Source organism: Desmodus rotundus, chromosome 7, assembly GCF_022682495.2.
Source record: "Desmodus rotundus isolate HL8 chromosome 7, HLdesRot8A.1, whole genome shotgun sequence".
Lineage (NCBI taxonomy): Eukaryota > Metazoa > Chordata > Mammalia > Chiroptera > Phyllostomidae > Desmodus > Desmodus rotundus.
In genome coordinates this window covers 45,808,048-45,817,495 of record NC_071393.1, presented here as the reverse complement: position 1 = coordinate 45,817,495, position 9,448 = coordinate 45,808,048, and the positions used below count along the sequence as shown (strand labels likewise).

The following is a 9,448-nucleotide window of genomic DNA, read 5'->3' as shown; positions in this document are numbered from 1 at the left end:
TGTTACATAGAGACCAATAGGATTTATTTTGTTTTGGCTGATAGACATGCACCTTTTGACTGTCAGCAATTCAACAATGCTGCCAAATAAATGCCTATTAAAAGCAAAATAAGATATAATCATAAAGTAACCAGAAAGGTTAAAATTTTCAAAATAGCAATGCCAAGTTGTAGCAAGGATGTAGAATACCAGGACATTTCATGTGTTTTTTAGTGGGAATATAAGTTTGTCATCCGTTTTGGAAACTGTTTAACAGTATATACTAAATTTACATACGCATCTACCCTTTGACACAAGAATCCTATTTCTAGTTATTCTCCCGATATAAATAAAATTATTTGTTCACAAAGGAGTTGTAAAAAAAATGTTCAAAAGGAGGCTGAATTATCCAATCATTGTATGTTTGTATAAAGAAATATTAACCAGCATTAAAACAGATTAAAATATTAAATATTACCACAAAATGAGGTGGACACAAATGATCACATAACCTATGATTCCATTTATATGAAGTGTAAGAATGCTAAACTAACCTGTAATTATTGAGATGCGAAAGTAGTTGCTACTCAGAGTAGACCCAGGAAATTGGTAGGCAAGAAGCCCACAGTAACTTTCTGCAGTAATTAAAATATTCTATACTTTGATTGCCGTGATGGATACATGCATGTATATGATAGTCAAAACATATGGAATGCTTAAAATCTGTGCAACTTATTTTTTTTATACTTCAATTATAATAATAAGTCTGTTTCTACTCTGATTTATAAGAATTAGGAAGTTATTCTTCCATAATAACATATATTAACTTATAAAATTTGTACAGCTTTCCTCTCATACTTAAGTCTTTGATATCCCTTGAATTGATCCAATTTTATTTTTTAACTGTAAAAATACCATTTATCAACAAGCCAACCTTACTCATCATACCTCTTTCATGTATGGTGTTACCCATATGTGTTTGCTGGTGGGCTTGGCATTATGTACCACTATTTTATTGGTGTATGTATTTTTGCATCATTTTCAACTTTCTTAATAACAATAGCTCCACAATGGTTCTTGAAAACTTATAAAACTCTCGGAGGATGATTACTTCTTTTCCCTTACCCACTTTCATCTCCATTTAATAGCTATTTCTACACCAAACAGGAAAAGTCAAGTACCATGTGATTTCGCACATATGTGGGTTATAAAACTGAAAGCAAGTAATGAACAAACAACACAACAAAGAAACAAAAACTTATAGACGTAGACAACACTGTGGTTGTTACCACAGGGAAGGGGGGTGGGTAGGGAGATAAATAATGTGATGGAAGATTTGACTTTGGGTGGTAACCATAATGCAATAAATATACAGACGATATATCACAGAATTGTACACTTGAAACCTATATAATTTTATTAACCAATGTCACCCCAATAAGTTTAATAAAAATAGCTATTACTAAACATTTATTATACATTCCTCAAAGGCCCTGCCCCGGTCATATTCCTGATCGCACTCAGCAGAATACCTTGAGTTCTACTTATTAGAGAAAATAATAGCTTCCAGGCTTTCCACCTTTAAATTTATCATCACCACCAATCACTCTTGTAGCCTTATTCCAGTTTCAGTAGAGATGATTTTAGTCCTATGGGTACGAAAGACTGCAAGTGTTGTCGGAATCCCACCTCTACTCATGTTCTCAGCCATTTTATACCATCAGTTTCCCTCTCCTTTCATGTTATTTTTCCACTGAGTATGTCTTGTCTCACTTTTTGACAATAAGATTAGTATTTTTTCTACTTTTAAAAGTAGAACAAATATTTTAAGAATAAATATTAAGAATACAATGAAAACACATTTCAGTGTTTGCTGTATTTGAGTATAACATCTTACAAAGTTCACATTGTACTGTAAATAATATTGTAAATACACTTATCAGTATAGATCATAAATGTACCTCATGTCATTAAATATTCTTTTAATACATGAACACTTCCATCGAGAATGTACCATATGATGTACCATATAGCCTTCCTTGCTTTATAACATTTTGAAAATATTACAAGTGCCTGTGTTTTTGTTTTAAATGGACAGAAGAATAATGAAAAGACTCTTCTTCCCACTCCAGAGTTCAGTATCTTGAGAATATGTGTACATGGTGACATAATACCTTTCTTATCATCAAAAATAGAGAAATGTAATTGCCTTCTGCTGAACATTTATGTTTTCAACTAAATTGTTTCTCTTGATAGTTTGTCATGATACATGTACAAAATGGCTAATTTTTCCTAATGTCTGTGTAGTATTTCCAAACTATACAATATTTTATTAACTACTCTCTTTTTTCCCATTGTCTAACATGACTATTCTTTATTTTACTCATATTCATTATACTCTTCTGTTAAAGTTTCAAGAAATTGTAGTTTTGATTTCTAATCTCAATGGATGTATGTTTTCTGAAGTACCAATCATTAATTACTGACAAATCTCTATAGACAGTTAAATTAACATTTTATATTCTAATCTTATGTATGTAATTACTCATTAGAAGTTGTCTAATCCAATGAGGATATACAAACCTACATTTCCAAAGAGAATGAATGAGTTGTCTCTAAAACTAAATATAATATATTCTTTATACTCATCTGTTCTTTTTTCTGGATATTATTCATGCTTTGGTATATATTACTCTTATTGATCTAGTTACCTAAACCAGAAATGAAAGTCATCCATGAATCTATTGTCTTATACAAATCAGGGGGAAAAGTACAGATTTTATTTCCTTAATGCTTTTAAAACTATCTCCTCTGATATCTCCTCCCTCTTACTATCTTATTACCCAGTTCCCTTATCTCTGAATTTAATTGCTAAATGAGCACTTTAATTGGTCTCTCTGAAGCCATTCAGTTGCTCCCACTCTAACAATTCAAGCTGTACACTGCTATCAGAATGACCTTTCTAAAATGTCTTGTTAGTTGGTACTTCTTTGCAAAGAAAATTGTTAAGAATTATTTTGCTTCAAGAAAGAGCTGATTTCTTTAATTTCACATGAATAAAATTGCCTTCTGTTGCAGTCAGAATGTAAAAATATTCCCTCAAAATCATCCTCTGGTTGTTCAATCAGTCACTAATTCAGGTACTGTTGTGAAGGGACTGGTTTCCATTCGTTGACCTTATTTCAATTAGCATAATGTTCTCCAGGTCCATCCATACAATTGCAAAGGGTAACATTCTCTTCTATTTTTTTTATGGCAGAGTAGTATCCCATTGTGTAGAGGTCCCATGGTTGTATTCTCCATTGATCTATTGATGGACATTTGGGCCGCTTCCATATCTTGGCAATTGTAAATAATGCTGCAATGAACATAAGGGAGCTCATGTCCTTTGAAACAGTGTTTTGGGTTCCTTTGGATATAGTTCCAGAACTGGGATCACTGGGTCAAAAGGCAGTTCCATTTTTAATTTTTTTAGTTATCTCCATGCTTCTTTCCACAGGGGTTGCACCAGTCTGCATTCCCACCACCAATGCAAAATGGTTCCCCTTTCTCCACGTTGTCGCCAGCACTTAAGAGTTTGTAGATTTATTGATGATAGAGATTCTGACAGGTGTGAGGTGATATCTCACTGTGGTTTTTATTTTCATTTCTCTCATGATTAGTGACATTGAGCATCTCTTCATATATCTATTGGCCATCTGTATGTCCTTTTTTGAGAAGTGTTTATTGAGGTCCTTGGCTCACTTTCAGCTGGGTAGTTTGCTTATTTGTGTTGAGTTTGGTATGTTCTTTATACATGTTGAATATTAACCCCTTATTAGATGTATGGGCAAATATGTTCTCCCATTCTGTGAGTTGTCTTTTTATTTTGTTGATGATTTCCTTCGCTGTACAAAAACTTTTTAGTTTCATATAGTCATGTTTGTTTACTTTTACTTTTGTTTGCCTTGCCTGTGGAGATATATCTGATAAAATATTTCTACAAGCAATGTCTAAGATTTTGCTGCCTATGTTTTCTTCAATGATTTTTATGGTTTGGGGTCTAACATTTAAGTCTTTGTTCCATTTTCAATTTTTTCTTGTGTGTGGTTTAAGAAGGTGGTCTAGTTTCAATCTTCTGCACGTATCTGTCCAATTTTCCCAACACCACTTCTGAATAGACTATCTTCAGCCCTTTGTATGTGCTTACTTCCTCTGTCAAATATTAACCAACTATAAAGGTGTGGGTTTATTTCTGGGCCCTCTATTATGTTACATTGATCTATGTGTCTGTTTTTATGCCAGTAGCAGTTTTTTTTTTTTTCTCCATATTTCTTTTGCTGGTGTCAACCGCAGAAGACACCAAAGAGACAAATGTTATGAAAACGTGACAGGAAAAGAAAAGTACAGGCAACAGTATAGGCTGTTTACACTTCAAGAAAGAAATTTGCCAGTGGAAGACAAGAGTGAGACTTACCAGAGTGAAATCCTGAAGCTCCTTCACACACAGCGGGGGAAATACCTAGAGAATGTACTCACCACACAGACCTCATAGCCTGACATTCAACTTTTGAAAAACCAGGGGAGAGCACATATTCAGTCCCCCATTATCACAAATTATGCGAGTTTCCCACATTTGGGGAAATTGCAGGGGTCAGCACATCTGGAGTGCAAGGACCATAAGCCTCGTCCTGGGAAAGCCACCTTCGTGATCATGGTATCTGCCCTGCTGGGCAGTACTAGGCTGTTTTGATTACTATGGCCTTATAGTATAGTTTGATATTAGGTAGCATGATTCCTCCAACTTTGTTCTTCTATCTCAGGATTGTTGTGCTGTGCAGGACATTTGGTAGTTCCATATAATTTTTGAAATATTCTAGTTCTGTGAAATACATTGTTGAAATGGTGATAGGAATTGCATTGAATCTATAGATTGCTTTGGATAGTATGGACATTTTAATGATGGAAATTCTTCCTATTCATGAACATGCTATGTGCTTTCACTTATTTGTATCATCTATTTCTTTCTTCAGTGACATAATTTCCCAAGTACAGGTATTTTACATCCTTGGTTAGATTAATTCCTAGGTATTTTATTATTTTTGTAGCAATTGTTAATAGGATTGTTTTCTTCATTTCTCTTTTTGTTAGTTTGTTATTGGCATATAAAAATGCAACAGCTTTCTGGATATTAATTTTGTATCCTGCTACTTTGCTGAAATCATTTATTAGTTCTAGTAGTTTCTTGTTGGAATCTTTGGGGTTTTCTATATACGGTATCCTGTCATCTGCAAATAATGACAGTTTTACTTCTTCCTTTCTAATTTGGATGCTTTTTATTTCTTATTCTTGTCTGATTGCTGTGGCTAAGGCTACCAGTACTATATTGAATAAGAGAAGTGAAAGTGGACATCCTGTCTTTTTCCAGATCTTAAGGAGAATGCTTGTAGTTTTTGCTCATTGAGTATGGTGTTGTCAGTGGGTTTGTCATATATGGTCTTTAATATGTGTAGGTATGTTCTCTCTAATCCCACCTAGCTGAGAGTTTTTATCATAAATTATTGCTGGATTTCAACATTTGCTTTTTCTGCCTCTATTAATAAGATCATGTGGTTTTTATCCTTCATTTTGTTTACGTGGGGAATCACATTTACTGATTTGTAAAATGTTTTACTAACCTTGCATCCCTGGAATAAATCCTACTTGATCATGGTGTATGACCTTTTTGATTCATTGCTGTATTCTCTTTACTAATATTTTGTTGAAGATTTTAGCATCTATGTTCATCAGGAGTATTGGCCTATAATTTTCTTTTTTTTTTGTAGTGTCTTTATCTAGCTTTGTAATTGGGATAATACTGGCCTCATAATGAATTTGGGAGCCTTACTTTCTCTTGAATTTGATGAAATAGTTCGAGAAGGAGAGGGGTTAGTTCTCAGAATGATTGGTAAAATTCACCTGTAAGCCTCTGGTCCAAGGCTTTTATTTGTTGGGAGGTTTTTGATTATTGCTTCAATTTCATCAGGTGTAATCAGTCTATTCAGATTCTCTGATTCTTCTTGATATAGTTTTGGAAGATTGTATGTTTCTAGGAATTTATTGTTTTTATAATATTTTCTTATACTTCTTTGTATTTTTTTTGGTGTCTGTTGTTACTTCTCCTCTTTAATTTCTGATTTTATTTTTTTAGGTCCTCTCTCTCTTTTTTGTTGTTGAGTATGTTTAAAGGTATGTCAATCTTGTTTATCTTTTCAAAGAACCAGTTCTTGAATTCATTGATCTTTTGTATCATTTTTTAGCTTCTATATTGTTTATTTTTACTCTGATCTTTATTATTGCCTTCCTTCTACTCACATTGGGCTTTGTCTGTTGTTCTTTATCAAGATTTTTCTTGTTTTTTGAGGTAGGCCTGTAATGCTATGAATTTCCTTCTTCGCATTGCTTTCCCAGAGTCCCACAGGTTTTGAATTATTATATCTTCATTTTCATTTATTTCAAGCTATCTTTTGATTTTGTCCTTGACCTCTTTGTTGACCCATCATTGTTTAATAACATGTTATTTAGTTTCCATGTCTTTGTGTGTTTTTCAGTGTTCTTCTTGTGATTGATTTCTAGTTTCATATCATTGTGGTTAGAGAAGATGCTTGATATGAATTCAATCTTATTAAATTTATTGACACTTGTTTTGTGTCCTAACATGTGGTCTATCCTAAAAAACACTCCATGTGCACTTAAGAAGTATGCATATTCTGCTGCTCTGGGGTGAAATGCTGTGAAGATATCAATTAAATTTGTTTGATCTAGTGTGTTATTTAAGGCCACTGTCTCCTTGTTGATTCTCTGTGTGAAAGATCTATCCACTGAAGTCAGTGCAGTGTTAAAATCCCCAACTATGACTGTATTTCTGTTGATCTCTCCCTTTATGTCCATCAAGATTTGCTTCACATATTTAGGTATTCCTATGTTATGTGCATAAATGTGTGCTAGGATTGTAACCTCATGTTATAATATGTGTTGATTTGTTCCCTTTATTTATTTATTTAATATTTTATTTATTTGTTTTTAGAGAGTGGAAGGGAGGGAGAAAGAGAGGGAGAGAAATGTGTGGTTGCTTCTCACGTGCCATCCACTGGGGACCTGGCCCACCACCCAGGCATGAGCCCTGACTGGGAATCGAACCAGTGACCCTTTGGTTTGCAGTCCAGCATGCAGTCCACTGAGCCACACCAGCCAGGGCAAATTGTTTCCTTTACCATTATGTAGTGTCCTTCTTTGTCTCTTGGTATAGCCTTTGTTTTAAAGTTTATTTTTTCATTTATAAGTACTGCTATCTGAGCTTTTTTTCCCTTTCCATTTGCATGAAATATCCTTTCCATCCCTTTACTTCTAGTCTGTGTTTATCTCTCAATCTGAAATGGGTCTTTTGGAGGCAGCATGTATATGGGTCTTATTTTCTTATCCATTCAGCTTCCTTATGTTTTTGGTTGGAGCATTGAAGCTATTTTCATTTAAAGTGATTATTGATAGATACATATTTAGTGCCCTTTTATTGTTAGACTATTTTCCTCTTTTTTGTTTCTTTCTCTTTGTCTTCTTCTTCTTCTTAAAGTAAGCCCTTTAACATTTGTTGCAGTACTGGTTTGGTGTTAGCAAACTCTTTTAGCTTTTTCTTGTCTGAGAAGCTCCTTTATTCTCCTTCAATTTTAAATGATAGCCTTGCTGGGTAATGTAGCCTTGTTTGTAGGTCCTTGTTTTCCATCACTTTGAATGTTTCACACCACTCCCTTCTGGCATGAAATGTTTCTGTTGAATGTCAGATGACATTCTAATTTGTGCTCTCTTGTAGGTAACTACCTGCTTTTTTTTTTTTTTTTCCTTGTGGCTGTTAGGATTCTCTCCTTATCTTTAAGCCTTGTTATTTCAATTATGATGTGTCTTGGTGTAGGCCTCTTTGAGTCCAACTTGTTTGGGATTATCTGAGGTTTCTGGACTTCAGTGTGTTTATCCTTCACTGGATTAGGGAAGTTTTTGGTCATTATTTCTTCAAATAGGATCTTGATCCCTTGCTCTCTCTCTTGTCTTTCTGGTATTCCAATGATGCTGATGTTGTTATGCTTCATGTTGTCCAAAATATTTCTTAAGCTCTACTCATTTTTTTAATTTCCTTTTTTCTTTTTGCTGCTATGTCTAGGTGCTTATTTCTACCTTTTCTTCCAAATCACAAGTTCAATTCTCTGCATCATTTAACCTACTGTTTATTGCTTCTGGTGTATTACCTATTTCAGATATTGCATCATTTATTTTGACCAGTTCTTTTTTATGGTGTCTGTGTCTTTTTTCATGCTGTTGAGTATCCTTATAATCATTATTCTAACTCTCTAGCAGATAAATTGCTTGCCTCCATTTCATCTAATTCTTCTTCTGGAGAATTCTCTTGTTCTCTTTGGGTTTGTTTCTTTGTCTTCCTATTTTGGTTGCTCCTTTGTATTTTCCACCTTAGTTGTTAAACTAAGAAGTGGTATAGCCTGAAACTGTTATCGGCATCCTGGCTTAAGCACCAGAGGGTGGGGCAGAGGAATTCCTGCAGGTGGGGTTATTGCTTCCCCTTAGGCTGCTATCACTTGGAGAGGAGTGTTCTGCCTGAGAAAGATGACCTTTGTAGTATGGGGAATGACAGCACAGGGATCCTGGTGGCTATTCCTTTAGTTCTTTCCTCAGATCCACCAACCCCAGACTCTCTTCAAGTGTCTCTAGTCCACTCTGCTCTCTATCTGCTGGAGCCCAAGGAGCATGGTTGCAAATAACATTGTGTGCATTGGCCCTTAAGAGGCTCTCTCCATCTCCAGCCATCTCTCCCTCACAGAGAGAAACCCTGCTGCTTTTAACAGCCAGATGTTATCTTGGTTCCTTTCTGTGCTATAGCCTGGGAGCCTATCTTGGGGTTTAGATTCCAGACTTGTCAGGGGGAACCTCTCGGTAATAAAATATCCCTCTGGAACCTCAGCTGCCACCCATGGGAGCTCTGACAGCCCTCTTATGTCTCCTCCTCACTCCCTACCAGTCTTCTTATGGTGAAGTGGCTTCTTTTGTCTGTCCATGATTATAAGGCTTCTCTACAGCTAGTTTTCAGTTGGTTATTCAGGATGATTTCTCTACAGTTTAGTTGTAATTCCAGATTGGTTTGGGGAGGAGGTTAGTGTAGCTTCCATTTACTCCTCCATCATTTTGGACCCCTCCCCACTTTCAGTTGACCTTAAAATAGGGATATTAGCCTGGATTATTATGGTGGGCCCAATCCAATCACATGAGTTTTAAAAGAAGAAGAAGGAGGCAGAAAGGAGATGCACGTGTAGAGTTAGTAATAAAGATGGGGTAGAAAGGCATATCAGAGAGATTCAAAGCTTGAGAAAAACTAAACCTTCCATTGCTGAAGGGGAAATCTTGAGAAAGAATGCAGGCAACATATAGGAACAAAGCATGACAGATAGCA

At 35.2% G+C, this 9,448-nt stretch overlaps 1 non-coding gene across 1 annotated transcript; it reads right to left on the bottom strand.

Moving 5' to 3' along the window:
* Nucleotides 1-4,537: 4,537 nt before the first annotated feature.
* On the bottom strand, nucleotides 4,538-4,698 carry LOC112316998 (U1 spliceosomal RNA). Its single transcript, XR_002976067.2, has one exon. It is a non-coding gene; the product is annotated as a U1 spliceosomal RNA (small nuclear RNA).
* Nucleotides 4,699-9,448: the final 4,750 nt, after the last annotated feature.